Consider the following 17,578-nt stretch of genomic DNA (forward strand, 5'->3'; position numbering starts at 1 on the left):
TAATTTTTACTATTGTTCTTGTGAGCGATACGACAGCACAGTAGTACCCCGCGTTGCGTGGGGAAATTTTATTAAATCCAATTAAATGCATCCCTCATCCCTCGAGCCCATAAAAAATATTCTTCTTCTATTTTCTGCCCCTATTTGCCTTACATTTCAATGATGAGGTTTTTTTTATGCGCCGTAGTGTACCTCTGATTCCGTACAAACCAAAAATAGCGCATGTAAACTCCCCATCCCCTTTAGTTCATAAAAGTAATTTGCAGCTTAGTTCCTACCGCTATTTATCTTGAACTTAAATACTTCATTTCACAAATTTATATGCCGCCGATTTCCCGTGATGGTGTTGAGCAGAGCCGCTGGATATGGCAACCCTGCTGTTTTCTTAACATGGAATGATCTTATAGTTTAGAGTAAAGTTGATTATTTCTTAGAATGATAGCTACAAAATTCCAATGTTATGTATAAAATACCAACAGCTGTTTCTTTTTAAAGTATAATACTGTTACCAAATGTTTTCTGTTTTCATGCAGTTTTTGACTGTATCACTCAAAATTAGTTTCGGAAGACAGAAGAACCTAACAGTTATGAATTAACTGAGTCGAAACTCAAAAGAGATGGCTTCAGATATTACAAAAAAAGGAAATGAACGCTGAAAGGCGTAACAGCCTATAATGAAGATGTATGTATATATGCACTGCATGTATGTATAAATAAATAAATAAATAAATAAATAAATAAATAAATAAATAAATAAATAAATAATCTTTAGAGATTTATAAAAGCAAAATGAAAGCGACAGTACAAGACCTGTTTCCGAAAGTAACGCAAGTAGTTTCCTTCTTGTAATGTCGAACATAATTTGCAATAAACATATCCTGCCTCGAGCGATAGTGAATGTGAATCTGATGACACAATCAGTTCACAGTTCTTAAGCAGAAGCTGTTCAGCTGCTCGGGACTCTATCACCGTCATCGAGTCCACTGGATCGTTACAGCATCACGTGAGTGACCTTTAACAGAACACTAGCGTGGAGCGGTAATTAATTTGGACCTGTGATTGCAAAATAATGTATTTTATATTTACAAAAGTGATGGTGCTCACCGAACTCATTGACAGCCGATATATTTTAACTGAATGGTATCATTTTCTAAGAGAGTACAAATCCAATAAACCAAGTATTTAAACAGTAATGGGTTGCTATATTTCTAGAAAATAGATCTCAGAGAATTAGGGTAGGTGAAGCTTTATCTGACCCTGTAATAATTAAGAGGGGAATTTCTCAAGGCAGTATTATCGGACCTTTATGTTTTCTTATATATATAAATGATATGAGTAAAGGAGTGGAATCGGAGGTAAGGCTTTTTGCGGGTGATGTTATTCTCTATAGAGTGATAAATAAGTTACAAGATTGTGAGCAACTGCAACGTGACCTCGAAAATGTTGTGAGATGGACAGCAGGCAATGGTATGTTGATAAACGGGGTTAAAAGTTAGGTTGTGAGTTTTACAAGTAGGAAAAGTCCTCTCAGTTTTAATTACTGCGTTGATCGGGGTGAAAGTTCCTTTTGGGGATCATTGTAAGTATCTAGGTGTTAATATAAGCAAAGATCTTCATTGGGGTAATCACATAAATGGGATTGTAAATAAAGGGTACAGATCTCTGCACATGGTTATGAGGGTGTTTAGGGGTTGTAGTAAGGATGTAAAGGAGAGGGCATATAAGTCTCTGGTAAGACCCCAACTAGAGTATGGTTCCAGTGTATGGTACCCTCACCAGGATTACCTGATTCAAGAACTGGAAAAAATCCAAAGAAAAGCAGCTCGATTTGTTCTGGGCGATTTCCGACAAAAGAGTAGCGTTACAAAAATGTTGCAATGTTTGGGTTGGGAAGAATTGAGAGAAAGAAGAAGAGCTGCTCGACTAAGTGGTATGTTCCGGGCTCTCAGCGGAGAGATGGCGTGGAATGACATTAGTAGACGAATAAGTTTAAATGGCGTTTATAAAAGTAGGAAAGATCACAATATGAAGATAAAATTGGAATTCAAGAGGACAAACTGGGGCAAATATTCATTTATAGGAAGGGGAGTTAGGGTTTGGAATAACTTACCAAGAGAGATGTTCAATAAATTTCCAATTTCTTTGAAATCATTTAGGAAAAGGCTAGGAAAACAACAAATAGGGAATCTGCCACCTGGGCGACTGCCCTAAATGCAGATCAGTATTGATTGATTGATTGATTGATTGATTCTCCCCCTTAACCAGCGTTGTCAGATACCTGAAATCAACGGGCTCGTATTCTACAAGTTACAAAACTTCGTTTCAATATGATACGCTTATTATTATGTTGACATCATAGTGCCTTAACGTTTATACATAGATTGAAACTTACAGTACCGAGCAAGTTGGCTACGCGGTTTGGGTTATATAGCTATGAGCTTGTATTCGGGAGGCGATGGGTTCGAACGTCACTGTCGGCAGTTTTCATGATTTCCCATTTTACACCAAGCAAATGCTGGGGCTGTAGCCTGTCTTAAGGCCACGGTCGATTCCAATCCTAGCCCTATTCTATCTCATCGTCACCGTAAGACCCGCTTCTGTTGGTGCGACGTAAAACAAACAGGAATTAAACGTAGTTTATATAATTATTCATCTTTCTTTCTTTCTTAATCTCTTCACCCTAGAGGGTCGATTTTTTCCTCGGACTCAGCGAGGGACCCCACCTCTATCGCCTCAAGGGCATGACACTTTGGGTCGGGGGATACAACTCGGGAGGATGACCAGTACCTCGCCTAGGTGACTTCACCTGCTATGCTGAACGGGGGCCTTGTGAGGGGGGATGGAAAGATTGGAAGGGATAGACAAGGAAGTGGCCGTGGCCTTAAGTTAGGTGCCATCCCAGCATTTGCCTGGAGGTGAAGTGGGAATCCACGGAAAACCACTTCGAGGATGGCTGAGTTAAGAATCGGCCCCACCTCTACTCATATGACATTCCGAGGCTGAGTGGACCCCGTTCCAGCCCTCGAGCCACTTTTCAAATTTCGTGGCAGAGCCGGGAATCGAACCCGGGCCTCCGGGGGTGGCAGTTAATCATGCTAATCACCAGTTATTTCAATGTCAATATATTTTCATTTTTCTGAAATGTTCTTAACGGTTTTTTTTGTCATTCTTAGCAATTTAATAAAAATCTCTGCGTGACATTGAAGAAAAATGTACAGAAATTAACAGCTCAGACCTAACCAAGTTAGCATAACATAATATTTCAAATAATCTAATATTTTTCACACCTGACAATTTCAAATGAAGTTGCGGTGGACTCGGACTACCTCAGGCAGATGTCCCCTATTATGCGTCTTATTCGCCAGGATGGACAACCCGAGAACTGCAAACAATGAAATAAAAACAATTTTTAAAATCTACGAACTCACGCCAGATAAAGAAACCAAGTAGTGAAGAAATCTATCCTCTTTGAAAAAAAGAAGAAAAGCGAGTGCCGTATATAACAAATCATTGCCTCCAGTGTTCGAATTAGAGAAAATAAAGATGAAGTTTCTCATTTCAGATAAATGTTATCATTCTGTGACTTGACAACGAAACTCCACACATACTCCCAAGTGCTGTGGCCGCTCGAACCAAGAAGCTTTATCGCACTGATGAGAGAGAATCATTTCCGCTATTTCTATTATCTCTCGCTGTTACAAAACATACTCCGGGATAGGAGAAGATTTCCTTTGCCTGGTTGGGAATTAGTAAATTAATGTTAAAATTGGAAAAAAAAAAAGTAGAAGGGGAGAAATTCTCCATCTTCCCATTTCAAAATGAACATAGCTTACCTCAAAGTTACAGCTGGACATTTTCAGGTGAAACAGTCTCTCGAAAGTTACTGTACTTCTTTATCTAATATTGTACTTTATGTAATATGTATCACATGCCATGCGAACGTAACCAAAGTACCGTACCGTCTATCGTCCTTTTCCAGATCAGCCCATTATGTGAAAATTCGCCAAACATTTGCCTTTTCGATAACATCATTTTCCTACTCCCGTCCCTTTTCTGAGCTCTTCTTCTCGCTAGCAGAGGTGTATCTAATGCATAGAGATCACACACATCTTCAGGAGATGCCATCATCTCACACATACCTACTAAATAACTCAGCCGAATACGCAGCCAAAGGACGATAGCGTACGCACGATTGCGGACGAACAGACTTCGCGCAGATTCGTCCGAACTCGCAGTTCGCAGGTTTTCGCTTCCAGTGGACGAGAAGCCTTGGGTTCGAACCTCACTGTCGGCAGCCCTGAAGGTGGTTTTCTGTGGTTTCCCATTTTCACATCAGGCAAAGGCTGGGCTGTACCTTAATGAAGGCCACGGCCGCTTTATTCCCACTCCCAGGCCTTTCCTATCCCATCATCGCCATAAGACCTATCCTGTATCGGTGCGACGTAAAGCAAAATTGTAGGGAAAAAACTAGTCTTCATCTCAATAGGTGCATTGTGTGTTGCACTCTGTTCACGCGCGCGCGCTTGGCCATGTGAGTAATATTTGTTTCACCTTTCATGATTTTTAGCTTTTACAGCTCAGTGTAAATGTAGTAAGAGTGTTTACTGTTAAAGACGTTTGGTTACTATTGTATAATCATTACTTAAATATACCTGTAGTTATTTCCTGCAATAGTTCTTGTATTGTTTCTAATGTGACGGTTCCAAGCATATGTATCCGTTAGACCTAGATATTTCACATACACAATCTGTTCAAAATGTGCCATAACTTACGTTCATTGTTTGTAAATCATTTGTAAGAGTTTGTGTTTGACCATTGGAGGTAATACAATAGTTTCTGACTACGTTTCTCGGTACTAAATTCGGGAAGAAAATGTGGCACAAAGAATGGACTGCGTCGCGATTGACCTATCGAAGGCATTTGATAGGTAGATCATGGGAGACTACTGGCAAAACTGAGTGCAATTCTACTAGAAAAAAAAAAGAGTGATTGAAAAGGTGGCTACAGTATATTTCTAGATAATAGAACTCAGAAAATGAAAATAGGTGTAGCATTATTTGGCCCTGTAAACAGTGAGAGGGGGAATTACTTAAGGCAGTAACTGGACCTTCATGTTTTCTTATATATATGTAAATGATATGAGTAAAGAAGACGAATCAGACTTAAGGCTTTTTGTATGTATGTTCAGTCCGTCAGCGATGCCGCTGGTGGGATCCTCAACAGCTCTGCCATCAGCTGTCATAGATGGCCTAGGCATCACTGAAGAGGGGTACGAGGGAAATGAGGAGTGAGGTAGTTTCCCGTTGCTTTCCTCACCGAGCCAGAGTTGCTATTACATATCAGTATGCCAAGCCCACTGAAATGCATACACCAACCGACCCTATGAGCAACATTTTCACACCATTCATAGCAGGGACTCGCTGCATAATGATTGGCATTACTAGCATCGCTCAAACCTCAGTCACTTTCATATTGTCAAGGCCAAGGATAAGACAGAGACAGATCTATGAAAGTAACAAAATTGCTTTAGCCCATAGCAGAAGACATAGTGCACTGTAAACACTAGGTCCTGCAGCAAAGGCATAAGGCTTTTTGGACATGATGTTATTCTGTACAGAGTAATAAATAAGTTACACCATTGTGAGCAACTGTAAAAAAAAAAAAAACTCGAAAGTGTTGTGAGATGGACAGTAGGCAATGGTATGATGATAAACGGGGTTAAAAGTCAGGTGGTGAGTTTCAGAAATAGGAAAAGTCCTCACAGTTTTAATTACTGCGTGGATGGGGTGAAAGTTCCTTATGGGGATCACTGTATGTACCTAGATGTTAAGGAACGATCTTCATTGGGGTAATCACATAAACGGGATTGTAAATGAAGGGTCCACATCTCTGCACATGATTGTGAGGGTATTTAGGGGTTATAGTACAAATGTAAAGGAGAGGGCATATAAGTCTCTGGTGAGACCCCAACTAAAGTATTGTTCCAATGTATGGGATCCTCATCAGGATTACTTGATTCGAAAACTGGAAAAATCCAAAGAAAAACTGCTCGATTTGTTCTGGGTGATTTCTGTCAAAAGAGTAGCGTTACGAAAATGTTGCAAAGTTTAGGCTGGGAGGACTTGGGAGAAAGGAGACGAGCTGCTGGACTAAGTGGTATGTTCCGAGCTGTCAGTGGAGAGATGGCGTGGAATGACATAAGCAGACGAATGAGTTTGAGTGGTGTTTTTAAAAGTATGAGAGCCCACAACATGAAGGTAAAGTTCAAGAGAACAAATTGGGGCAAATATTCGTTTATAGAAAGGGAAGTTAGGGATTGGAACAACTTACCAAAGGAGATGTTCAATAAATTTCCAAATTCTTTGCAATTATTCAAGAAAAGACTAAGTAAAGAACAGATAAACCGGGGCTGAGTGTCTCAGACGGTTGAGGTGCTGGCCTTCTGACCCCAACTTGGCAGGTTCAATCCTGGCTCAGTCCGGTGGTATTTGAAGGTGCTCAAATACTTCAGCCTCGTGTCGGTAGATTTACTGGCACGTAAAAGAACTCCTGCGAGACTATATTCCGACACCTCAGCGCCTCCGAAAACCGTAAAAGAGTAGTTAGTGGGACGTAAAGCAAATAACATAATTATTAAAAAGAGATAGGGAATCTGCCACCTGGGCGACTGCTCTAAATGCAGATCAGTGGTGATTGATTGACTGATTGATTGATCGATCGATCGATCGATTGATTGATTGATTGATTGATTGATTGATTGATTGATTGATTGATTGATTGATTGATTGATTGATTGATTGATTGATTGATTGATTGATTGATTGATTGATTGAACAACGCGCGCGCTCTTGCCAGAGTGTTAAGCAGGGAACACATTACTTCCGTTCCGTTCAGTTGACCTTGGATATTACGTTAATGTGTAAGGAAATGTCCTGCCGCAGCGCCCACTGCTTCAATTCTGCAAGCTTCAGCATTTCTCCCCAGCACGTGCTCAGTCGAGCTTGCCCTCAGAACGGAGACGTGCGAACCTCCGGTGAAGTGTGTTATTTGAGTTCAGTGAGTGCGATTGTAGTCGTGGAAATACATCTTCTTTACGACAGAAGTGATAAAAATGATCATGATATGGCGAGGACATGGAATGCGTGGAGAGATGGTCAGCCAGATCGTGAATTTTCCAGGTATATTTGTTACGTCCTTTGATAACAAAATATTTTTAGGGGTGTATGCTAGTGTGCTAAATAATACTACGAAACACCAAAGCTATGATTAACCTATGTTTTACTGTGAAGATAGCTTAAATACACATTTACAGCACCGGGCAAGTTGGCCGTGCGGTTAGGAGCACGCAGCTGTGAGCTTGCATCCGGGAGATAGTGGGTTCAAATCCCACTGTCGATTTTCCGTAGTTTCTCATTTTAATAATAATAATGTTATTTGTTTTACGTTCCACTAACTTCTTTTTTGCGGTTTTCGGAGAAGCCGAGGTGCAGGAATTTAGTCCCGCAGGAGTTCTTTTACGTGCCAGTAAATCTACCGTCACGAGGCTGTCGTATTTGAGCACCTTCAAATACCATCGGACTGAGCCAGGATCGAACCTGCCAAGTTGGGGTCAGAAGGCCAGCGCCTCAACCGTCTGAGCCACTCAGCCCGGCTTTTCTCATATTCACACCAGGTAAATGATAGGGCTGTACCTTAATTAAGGCCACGGCCACTTCCCATTCCTAGGCCATCTTCGCCATAAGACCTATCTGTGTCGGTGCGATGTAAAGCAAAGTAGCAAAAAAAAAATTACACAAAACTGTCCAGCTCCATGGCTAAATGGATAGCGTACTATCCTTTGGTCACAAGGGTCTGAGGTTCCATTCGCGGCATGGTCGGGAATTTTAACTATCATTGGTAAACACAGCTGGCGCGGAGGCTCATCATTTCATCCTTATCACGACACGCAGGTCACCTACGGGCGAGTCAAATGAAAAGAACTGCATCTGGCGAGCCAAACATGTCATCGGACACTCCCGGCACTAAAAATTCATACGCCAGTTCAACACAAAAATAAAGTATATATTTTAGCTCCACTGCATATTGGATACCGAGCGAGTTGGGCATGCCGTTAGGGGCGCGCATTTGTGAGCTTGCATTCGGGAGATAGTGGGTTCGAATCCGCCTGTCGGCAGCCTGAAAATGATTTTTCGTGGTTTCCCATTTTCACACCAGGCACACCTTCCACGGCCACTTCCTTCCCACTCCTAACCCTTTCCTATCCCACTGTCGCCATAGATCACAAGAAAAGCAGCTCGATTTGTTCTGGGTGATTTCCTACAAAAGAGTAGCATTACAAAGATGTTACAAAGTTTGGGCTGGGAAGACTTGGGAGAAAGGAGACGAGCTGCTCGACTAAGTGGTATGTTCCGAGGTGTCAGTGGAGAGATGGCGTGGAATAACATTAGTAGACGAACAAGTTTGAGCGGTGTCTTTAAAAGTAGGAAAGATTACAATATGAAGATTAAGTTGGAATTCAAGAGGACAAATTGGGTAAATATTCGTTTACAAGAAGGGGAGTTAGGGACTGGAACTTGCCAAGGAAATGTTCAATAAATTGCAATTTCTTTGCAATCATTTAAGAGATGGCTAGGAAAATTACAGATAGGGAATTTGCCACCTGGGTGACAGCCCTAAATGCAGATCAGTCGTGATTGATGGAAATGTCTCCATAATGCTGCTGAGGCGCTGGTGGCCGATGGTACTGACTGTAATGTTCCAGTTTCAGTGGTATTGTCCTCTTGTTGCTAATGTGTTGGCTCTTGAGAGTTGATAGTTATGCGCTAATTCGTTTTTTCTAATAGTGTAGTGATTTGATTTTTAAACCACCTTTACAAATTTCAGAGTATGTTTTATTGTTTGTGTTTTTTGTACCTGGATTTCAAAGGAAAGCAAAGGGAATTCACGAATTTCTTGCAAACAAGGTCAAATATAATAATAATAATAATAATAATAATAATAATAATAATAATAATAATAATAATAATAATAATAATAATAATAAAGTTTTATTGCAGCCAATGGCCATATATAAATTGTTCTACTCTTTACTATATTCATGTAAGGTCTTTTCTTTTTTGCTACACTTATTGAAGTGGTATCGTACACATATTTTCCCACATAATTTGCACACGCATTCGTCGCTTGGTTCGTGATATATCTCTTTTACACATAGCTTATGATGAAATCCGTGTACAGCCAGCCTGTTGATAGCACTGCGCATGTTCTTATTTGGGCCCATCCAGTCTGCTTGCCATAGCATCCGTCACGTAAAACTCCGGACAGATTTCTTCTCTTTTGCTTCGTGTCGATGGTACAGAAAGATATCTAAGGTCCTCGATAAGGAAAGACTCCTGAACTAACTCATAAGCTAGTCTAGATGGAGATGTCTTAGAAATACCTAATATTCTTTTCAGAAAGGTAGCTTTCACTTTTTCAAGGGTAGTTAGGTCTGATGTTGATAATTTGTCCCAGGTCAAATATAATGAGTGGCTGAAAGGGATTTCTCCCGAGAACATTGTCCCAAACAGTAATTCTGTTTCATATGTTGCCTATAGCCTTCGTTTCAAAGATGATTATTCTTTTGTTGCCAGTGTTCCGTAATTATCCAAGCTATGAGGTTTCTAGTAGGCTTACCAAGAGTCCGCGAAGAAAAGTTACTAAAACTGCACCACTCTCGCTCAAGAAACACAAGCTGTTCAACGTCCAATTTTGAATCTAAAAATAAGCCATACATTCACCCATATTTATTATTATTTACATTAATGAAGTGTAAACTGGAACTGCATGTTCAAATTAATATTTAAAGAGCTTTGAGTTGACATATTTCTGTTATCCATACGCCGTTTTGTTCAATAAGCTCTACCGACTATTTCAGTAGAAAATGCAAATTTCCTTTTTTTTTTACCACGCCCATTTCCTGCCTGTAGCACTTGACGAATTTTAAAACTCTAATTGAACAATAACGCATAATCTCAAGATCACAACATTCCTAACATCAGAATACAAACATATTGAACAATATCCTTGTGGTAAGTTCTACAACGTATCTAAATACTATGGATAATTAAAGTGATTGCTACCGAGCTCTATAGCTGCAGTCGCTTAAGTGCGGCCAATATTCGGGAGATAGTAGGTTCGAACCTCACTGTCGGCAGCCCTGAAAATGGTTTTCCGTGGTATCCCATTTTCACCAGGCAAATGCTGGGGCTGTACCTTAATTAAGGCCAGGGCCGTTTCCTTCCTACTCCTAGCCTTTCCTTTTCCATCGTCGCCGTAAGACCCATCTGTGTCGGTGCGACTTAAAGCCAGTAGGGAAAAAAAAGAAAAAGAAAAATGAAACTAATCTGATGACAGTGCATGGAACCGCTTGTTACGGCCAGTACAAGGAGCGGAGACGACATATTGTCGCTATTATCCGCCTACTGTTTAATCATGTCCTTACTCCGCAATATAAATACCGATTTCATCTGACAACTCAGCCCTTTTGTGAATGTGGTAACTCCGATGGAGATGCCAATAATATCTTTTTCCAATGTCCATTATTATCATTCAGCCCGACGACGATTTTTACACCGCCTTGTACAGCACAAATTTTCATTGCCTACAAGTGTTTCTTGTTTACTCTATAACCTGACACCTACTGAAATTTTTAAAATTAACACCTTTCTTGATGACTCCAACCTCACTTTATAACTCTATACAATATTAATCTTTCAACTGTTTGTGTCGGTACGCTCCTAACTTCCTTTGTGTACACAACCTGGTCGTTAGTTGTTTTATGGCGACTATTTACCAATCATGATAGTTTTCACATTTGCTCAGTGCTCACTGTGTGACTCTCATCCCTTGTTCCCTGTTTTCTCTCTTGTGTATACCGCAGTGCTCCCATTGGTTTGTCTATATGTATAAGTGCATCCCTATAACGTGTTCTACAATTCTCTCAAGTATATTGACTGGGTAAAAATAAAAGGAAGCCTAACACAACATTTCACGAAGAAGAAGAAGAAAGAGCGTACCGGTAGATCTAGTTGGCCATGGAGTGACGCTTGAAAAGTGTTGATAGCTTAATGGCGGTCTTCTTTTTAGTTCGTTGATGGTGACGGTGAATCTCAAGAACAGAAGAAAGTTGTTCGTGTGAGTTAAAAGTGCATCGCGCTAAAGACAATTTTTCCCTGTCCGAAGCCAGTGTAAGCAGTATACAGGAGGTACAGACGTTCTCTACCCTTGAAGAGAGAAACTTTCAGCAGATAACGTGCAATCTTTTTTGGTGTTGGAATTCTTCTCACGAAAAATTCTCTGATTTATCGAACATTCACGCAGAATACTTGTAATTAAGTTTATTTTTGGGAATATTCTTATTCTAGGTCTAGGACAGGAAAGTAAATTGTAGTTCTTCTTCACCAGTCGGCGGGATGAGTGATGTGTGTGGGAATAACCGAAACTGCGCCTCTCCGGCCGATCGGCCAACTCCTCGGAACCCTTCAGAAGACCGCATGGAAGACGAAGAGGTTTACAACGACGAGGATTACATTGTCTTAGATGAATATCGTCACGATGAAGATGACAATAACGACGACGACAACGACGGAGAATCGTACCGCAATTTTTATTCAGATGCAGAGGTAGAAACCATAATGGAAGATGATTTACCACCAAATGTTGAGAGGAAGGAGTGTGGTAAAGACGGTGAGGATGAAGTTCCGTATGAGGAAAAGGAGAAATTATTCCTTAAAGATATCAGTCACAGTCATTCCGATATGCTGCCAGAAGGTTGGATTCAGGTAGCCCACAACAGTGGAATGCCCATTTATTTGCACAGGCAGAGCAGAGTCTGCACCATGGCTATGCCCTACTTCCTGGGAGAGGGCAGTGCAAGAAAACACAAGATTCCCCTGAGTGCAATACCTTGTTTGTGGTATCGGCAGGCATTGGATGCAAGAACTCTAAAGCAACACCAGATTCTCTCAACTGAGAGCGATAGTCGTACTTCTGAGGATGGAGACATGCAGCAAGGTCCTGAACCCCTGGTGGACACTTCGATATCTAACGCCTCTATCGAGACCAATCAGGAACATGAGGTGACCCAATCACTGACTCACATGGAGGTCCAGGACTACTGTAAGAAGCTGTTCAAATTTGAGACGAAAAAAGTGTTACGATTTAAGTCATGGTCCGAGAGGCGTAAGTACACTAAGGAGCTGTTGCATCAGAAGAAGCTACGAGCAGCTACTATGCCTGAAGGAAGACACCTCATCAAATTCCCCATACAGAAACCTGACAACGCGGGTCACAGCAAAAGAGATCGTTCAAAACAGGAATGGGTCTTGAATCCAAAAGGTAAGAACTATATTACTATCCTCCATGAGTATGTCCAGTATGAATTCGAGGAAAACCCATTGTACACCATCAAGGAAGTAACCTGTCCATCTGGTACATATGAAGCTACAGTTACCATCAACAGCAAGCAGTATGGCCCCGGCTTTGGGACTAGCAAGAAGAAAGCCAAATTGGAAGCAGCCAAACTGACGCTGGAGGTACTTACCCCAGGATTGAAGGACAAAATTGGTGTGTATGGCAACAGAGCTGTGCAGAGTATCATGGAAGAAAGGCAGGAGGAGGAAAACATCAATGCACCGCAAAGTGAACAGTCTGAGAATTTGCCCAACTTCGCCATACTCGATAAGTTAAAGCAGGAGATGTTGAAACTCAGGAAGAGCAGGGCTGCGCAGAAGCCCACTGCCAAATTTAATCCTCTGGTCAATGTATACCTGCCCTCTTACTCGGGAGATCACAGTGAGTGATTCATTATAATTGTCCAAATATTCAATGCTATGTGAAGAAACATTCTTACTGAGATGTTCATCAAATTAAAACAACATTAAGGTGATCAATTTTGGGAAAGAGGTTCCAAAAAGTGAGTTTTTTAAGTGAATGATTTAGTTTGTGCAACATACTAAAGAGAAAATTAGTAACTCTGGTTGATATTATTACATGTAAATCGTGTGATAATAAAAGTGTTGCATTTGGAAAATTTATTCTGATACTTTCACTAAATCTGACAGAATTAGCAGTAGAATTTATGACGGGAATTGCAGCCAAGACCATTCCTCACTGCCGGAGCTTGATGGTCTCTTGTTGCTAATAATAGTTTAGTTGATTACTAATATCAATCAAGACACCAACTCTTGATGAGATATCTACTGGATTAATCTGGACAGACCTACCTAGTAGTAACACTTCAATGGTATAAATTTTCAAGGGTTTAAAGTATAGATCTTCTCTGGCAACTGAGGATGATGTAGCACGTACACACTCGCACTGCATCATTTGAACAAGTGCTTTGGTATATCATTTGAACTCGTGTTATGTGTTAATAGAAGGCCATGTCTTGCTTAAAGGAATTGTTTTTTAATTGGTTCTTATTCTGGGATGATCCGTGTTGTTGTTTTATGTACCTTACATATAATTTGTCATTGAATATATTGCAATATTCTTTGCCAAGGTGACTTCTACTAGATCCAAGGTATCCGGTCTCCCCAAGCAGCTAAAATCAACCATGAAAGCGATTGCTGTGCCTTGCCTTTAAATAGCTTCTTTCCCTTTGGCCATTATAATCCCTTTGAAATGTCTGGAATGTACACTTCTATAGCCTCTGGAATTTTTTTTTCTTGATTATGTCAAATGAAATTCCATGTCTTGTGTATCAGGAGTGCTTGGCTACAAATAAAATTTCCATGTCTTGGTTCTTGGTGTGACGGATAAGTTTCTCATTTTAATGCTTTGGATCATCTCACTAAAATGTTTTAGCGAATTTTCTTAAATTAAGGAAATGGAATGGATTATAAATAAACTGCATTCTCATAAAGCAGCAGGAATAGATGAAATTAGACCTGAAATTTTGAAATATAGTATGAAGGAAGGGATGAGATGGCTACAAAGAGTTCTCACTAAGATTAGTAAGGTACCTTCTGATTGGACAAAGGCATTAATTAGACCTATCTATAAGCAAGGGAACAGGAAGGATTGCAACAACTTTGGAGATATTTTACTGTTCAGTATTCAAGGCAATGTTTCACTGACTTGGAAGGGATGGTGCGACCAGTGGTTCCACTTCATTAGTTGCTATAGTAGCCCCTGTGTATAAAGAAAAGGGTGACAGACATATAGCTGAAAATTTCAGGCCAGTCGGTTTGACATGCATTGCATGTAAGCTTCGGGAATGCAGTATTTTTTCTGATTGAATTAGATATGTTTGCAAAATTAATAACTGGTTTGATAGAAAACAGTTTGGGTTTAGGAAATGTTATTCCACTGAAGCTCAACATGTAGAATTCAAGCAAAATATAGCAGATATCCTGAAATCAGGAGGTCAAAAGGACTGTATCGCGATTGGCCTATTTAAGGCATTTGTTAGGGTAGCCCATGGGAGACTGCTGGCAAAAATGAGTGCAATTGGACTAGATAAAAGAGTGACTGAATGGGTGGCTACATTTCTAGAAAATAGATCTCAGAGAATTAGAGTAGGCGAAGCTTTATTTGTCCCTGTAATAATTAAGAGGGGAATTCCTCAAGGCAGTATTTTTGGACCTTTATGTTTTCTTATATATATCAATGATATGTGTAAAGAAGTGGAATCAGAGATAAGGCTTTTTGCAGAATATGTTATTCTGTACAGAGTAATAAATAAGTTATAAGACTGTATCCAACTGCAAAATGACCTCAATAATGTTGTAAGACTGAGAGTAGGCAATGGTATGATGATAAATGGGTTCAAAAATCAGGTTGTAAGTTTCACAAATAGGAAAAGTCCTCTCATTTTTAATTACTGCATTGATGGGCTGAAAGTTCTTTTGGGAATCATTGTAAGTACCTAGGTGTTAATATAAGGAAAGATCTTCATAAGAGTAATCACATAAATATGATTGTAAATAAAGGGTACAGATCTCTGTACATGGTTATGAGGGTATTTATTGGTTGTAGTAAGGATGTAAAGGAGAGGGCGTATAAGTCTCTGGTAAGACCTCAACTAGAGTATGGTTCCAGCGTATGGGACCCTCACAAGGATTACTTGATTCAAGAACTGGAAAAAATCTGGAGAAAAGCAGCTTGATTTGTTCTGAGTTATTTCCGACAAAAGAGTAGTGTTACAAAAATGTTGTGAAGTTTGGGCTGGGAGGACTTATGAGAAAGGAGATGAGCTGCTCAACTAAATGGTATGTTCGGTGTGTTCTGAGCTGTCAGTGGAGAGATGGCATGGCATGTCATCAGTAGACGAATAAGTTTGATTGGTGTCTTTAAAAGTAGGAAAGATCACAATATGAAGATAAAGCTGGAATTTAAGAGCACAAATTGTGGCAAATATTCATTTATAGAAAGGGGAGTTAGGGATTGGAATAACTTACAAAGGGAGATGTTCAATAAATTTCCAATTTCTTTCCAATCTTTTAAGATCAAGGCTAGGAAAACAACAGATAGGGAATCTGCCACCTGGGTGACTGCCCTAAATGCAGATCAGCAGTGAGTGATTGATAATTGAAAAATGTTATGAAAGGTAATGACAGTTATGTTTCATAGATCTAGGAAAGTCATATGACAGAATACTGAGGGACATGATGATTGTCTTGTATGATTCCATGAAGATATAGCAGATATACTGGATTCAGGAGGTCAAAATGACTGCTTCGCGATTGACATATCTGAGGCATTTGGTAGGGTAGCTCATGGGGACTATGGGATAAAGGGTAAATTATTAAAAGCTATCGAAGGGTTTTATATTGACAATCGGACTGCTGTGAGAATTGATAGTAGAATGAGTTCTTGGTTCAAGATGCTTACAGGGGTTAGACAAGGCTAATGGCAAATTGTGCCAAAAAACTACAGTGTAATATCTTGGAATCTGAAAAGTATGACAAGAAAATTAGCCTTTTGAAGACTAAATTTATGTCAGTAGGTTAAAAGAAAATTATGAGAGCTGAATGTCTGGTTGGGAATACAAATCTGTGACAGGTAGATCATTTCAAGGGTTCAGGATGTGTGTTCTCCAAGGGTAGTAGTATAGTAAGCGAGACTGAATCAAGGTACAGTAAAGCAAATCTAGTGAGTTAACAGTTGCAACCAACAGTATTCTGTATGAAAGAAGAAGTCGGCACCTGAACTGAACGATCTTTACACCGGTCCGTTTTCAGACCAAGTTTGCATTATGGGAGTAAAAGTGCACGTACATTAATTTTCATCACTGGTTGTTATGGTTAGGTTAGTGTTATACTTGATATCGTACAACGCATGCCATATCTAAGAAATAATTTGCATGATTGGAAACCATTTGACAACTAGCAGTGCCTTGGAAATACAGGTGGTAAAATTTATGAGAAAGGAGTTTGAGAGCAAGACTGGGATTATGTACTTGGTATATACCAGAGAAAGTGCTTGGGAGGATACTGGAAGGAGATAAAAGACTCAAGGGGTTTATAGAGATAGGTTTGTTCATGATTTTAAAATAATGTTCAGCAAATGGTGCTGTTACTGGGGGAAATATTCATTTGTGAGAAGGAGAGGAAATAAATTGGAACAGCTTTTTTCAAAGAACATCTTCAGCCCTTTTCCAAAAGTTATACATTTTTTCAAAAGTACCTGGAATGAGGTAATGGCAGGAGAAAGTAAGAGCTCATGTAAATATGGTGATTTTCACTCATCGGCTGGCCGGCAGATGCCCCCAGCTTATCTGCCTCCCATTGACTCATCACTTCCTGTTATTCAACGCAGCAACAGCACAGGAATGTCCGCACTATGCAGTTCAGGTCCGTGCTTATAACGTGTACTAAGTATTGACCTGTCACTGCAAATGTTTTCGAGTTGTGAAGTGTTACTTCAGGTTATAATTTTCATAGTGCCTCCACATGTGTACATTTGTAGAGGAAAGGATATCTCAGTATGATTATTATGTGAAAACAGAATCTTGCAGGGAAGTCGTTAGACAATTCGTTACACAATTTCCAGGTGTACGCTCTCCACATAAAGAGACCATTTGGAAAATTGTAAACAAATTGCGAGAACTGGTTCTTTACTTGATAAGAAGCAAAGTGTTAAAAAAAGACTACCGGTACTTAACAAGGAAAAAGTAAATGAAATCGCAGAGAGATTAGAACCTATGCCTACAAAATCCCTAAGATGATCTGGGCAAGATGCCTGGGTTTCGAAGAGCTCAGCATGATGGGCTACGAAAGTGTTAAACTTGAAACCATCCTAAGATGATGACAGAAATGTGTCGATGCAGGAGGAGAAAGTGGAAGCTGGAGAGAACAGTGACATGATAGAATTTTAGACCAGGCCGTATGAGCCAGAGTTCAAACACTAATCTTTGGAATGGCAATATGGAGGATGACCACAAAGACAGACATTCTGGCAAAACCCATCTGCTACAATACTGATAGTCATTATGGCTTACGAAGTCAGAGGCGTGACTGCATGTCACTTCGTTCCACATGGCATAATGGTGAGAGCAACTTACTAAAAAACCTTTCCACAGAGGCAGTTACAT

The 17,578-nt window shown here is 40.0% G+C and overlaps 1 protein-coding gene across 1 annotated transcript in view; it reads left to right on the forward strand.

Annotated features, from left to right (window-relative positions):
• Positions 1 to 7,020: 7,020 nt before the first annotated feature.
• The window catches only part of LOC136863859 (band 4.1-like protein 4), a 1,130,227-nt gene continuing 1,119,669 nt past the window's right edge, over positions 7,021 to 17,578 (forward strand). The window contains exon 1 of the mRNA XM_067140208.2: positions 7,021 to 7,178. The gene's annotated coding sequence lies outside the window, so the exon portion shown is untranslated. The remainder of the gene's footprint in view (positions 7,179 to 17,578) is intronic.

This window comes from Anabrus simplex, chromosome 2 (genome assembly GCF_040414725.1).
Source record: "Anabrus simplex isolate iqAnaSimp1 chromosome 2, ASM4041472v1, whole genome shotgun sequence".
NCBI lineage: Eukaryota > Metazoa > Arthropoda > Insecta > Orthoptera > Tettigoniidae > Anabrus > Anabrus simplex.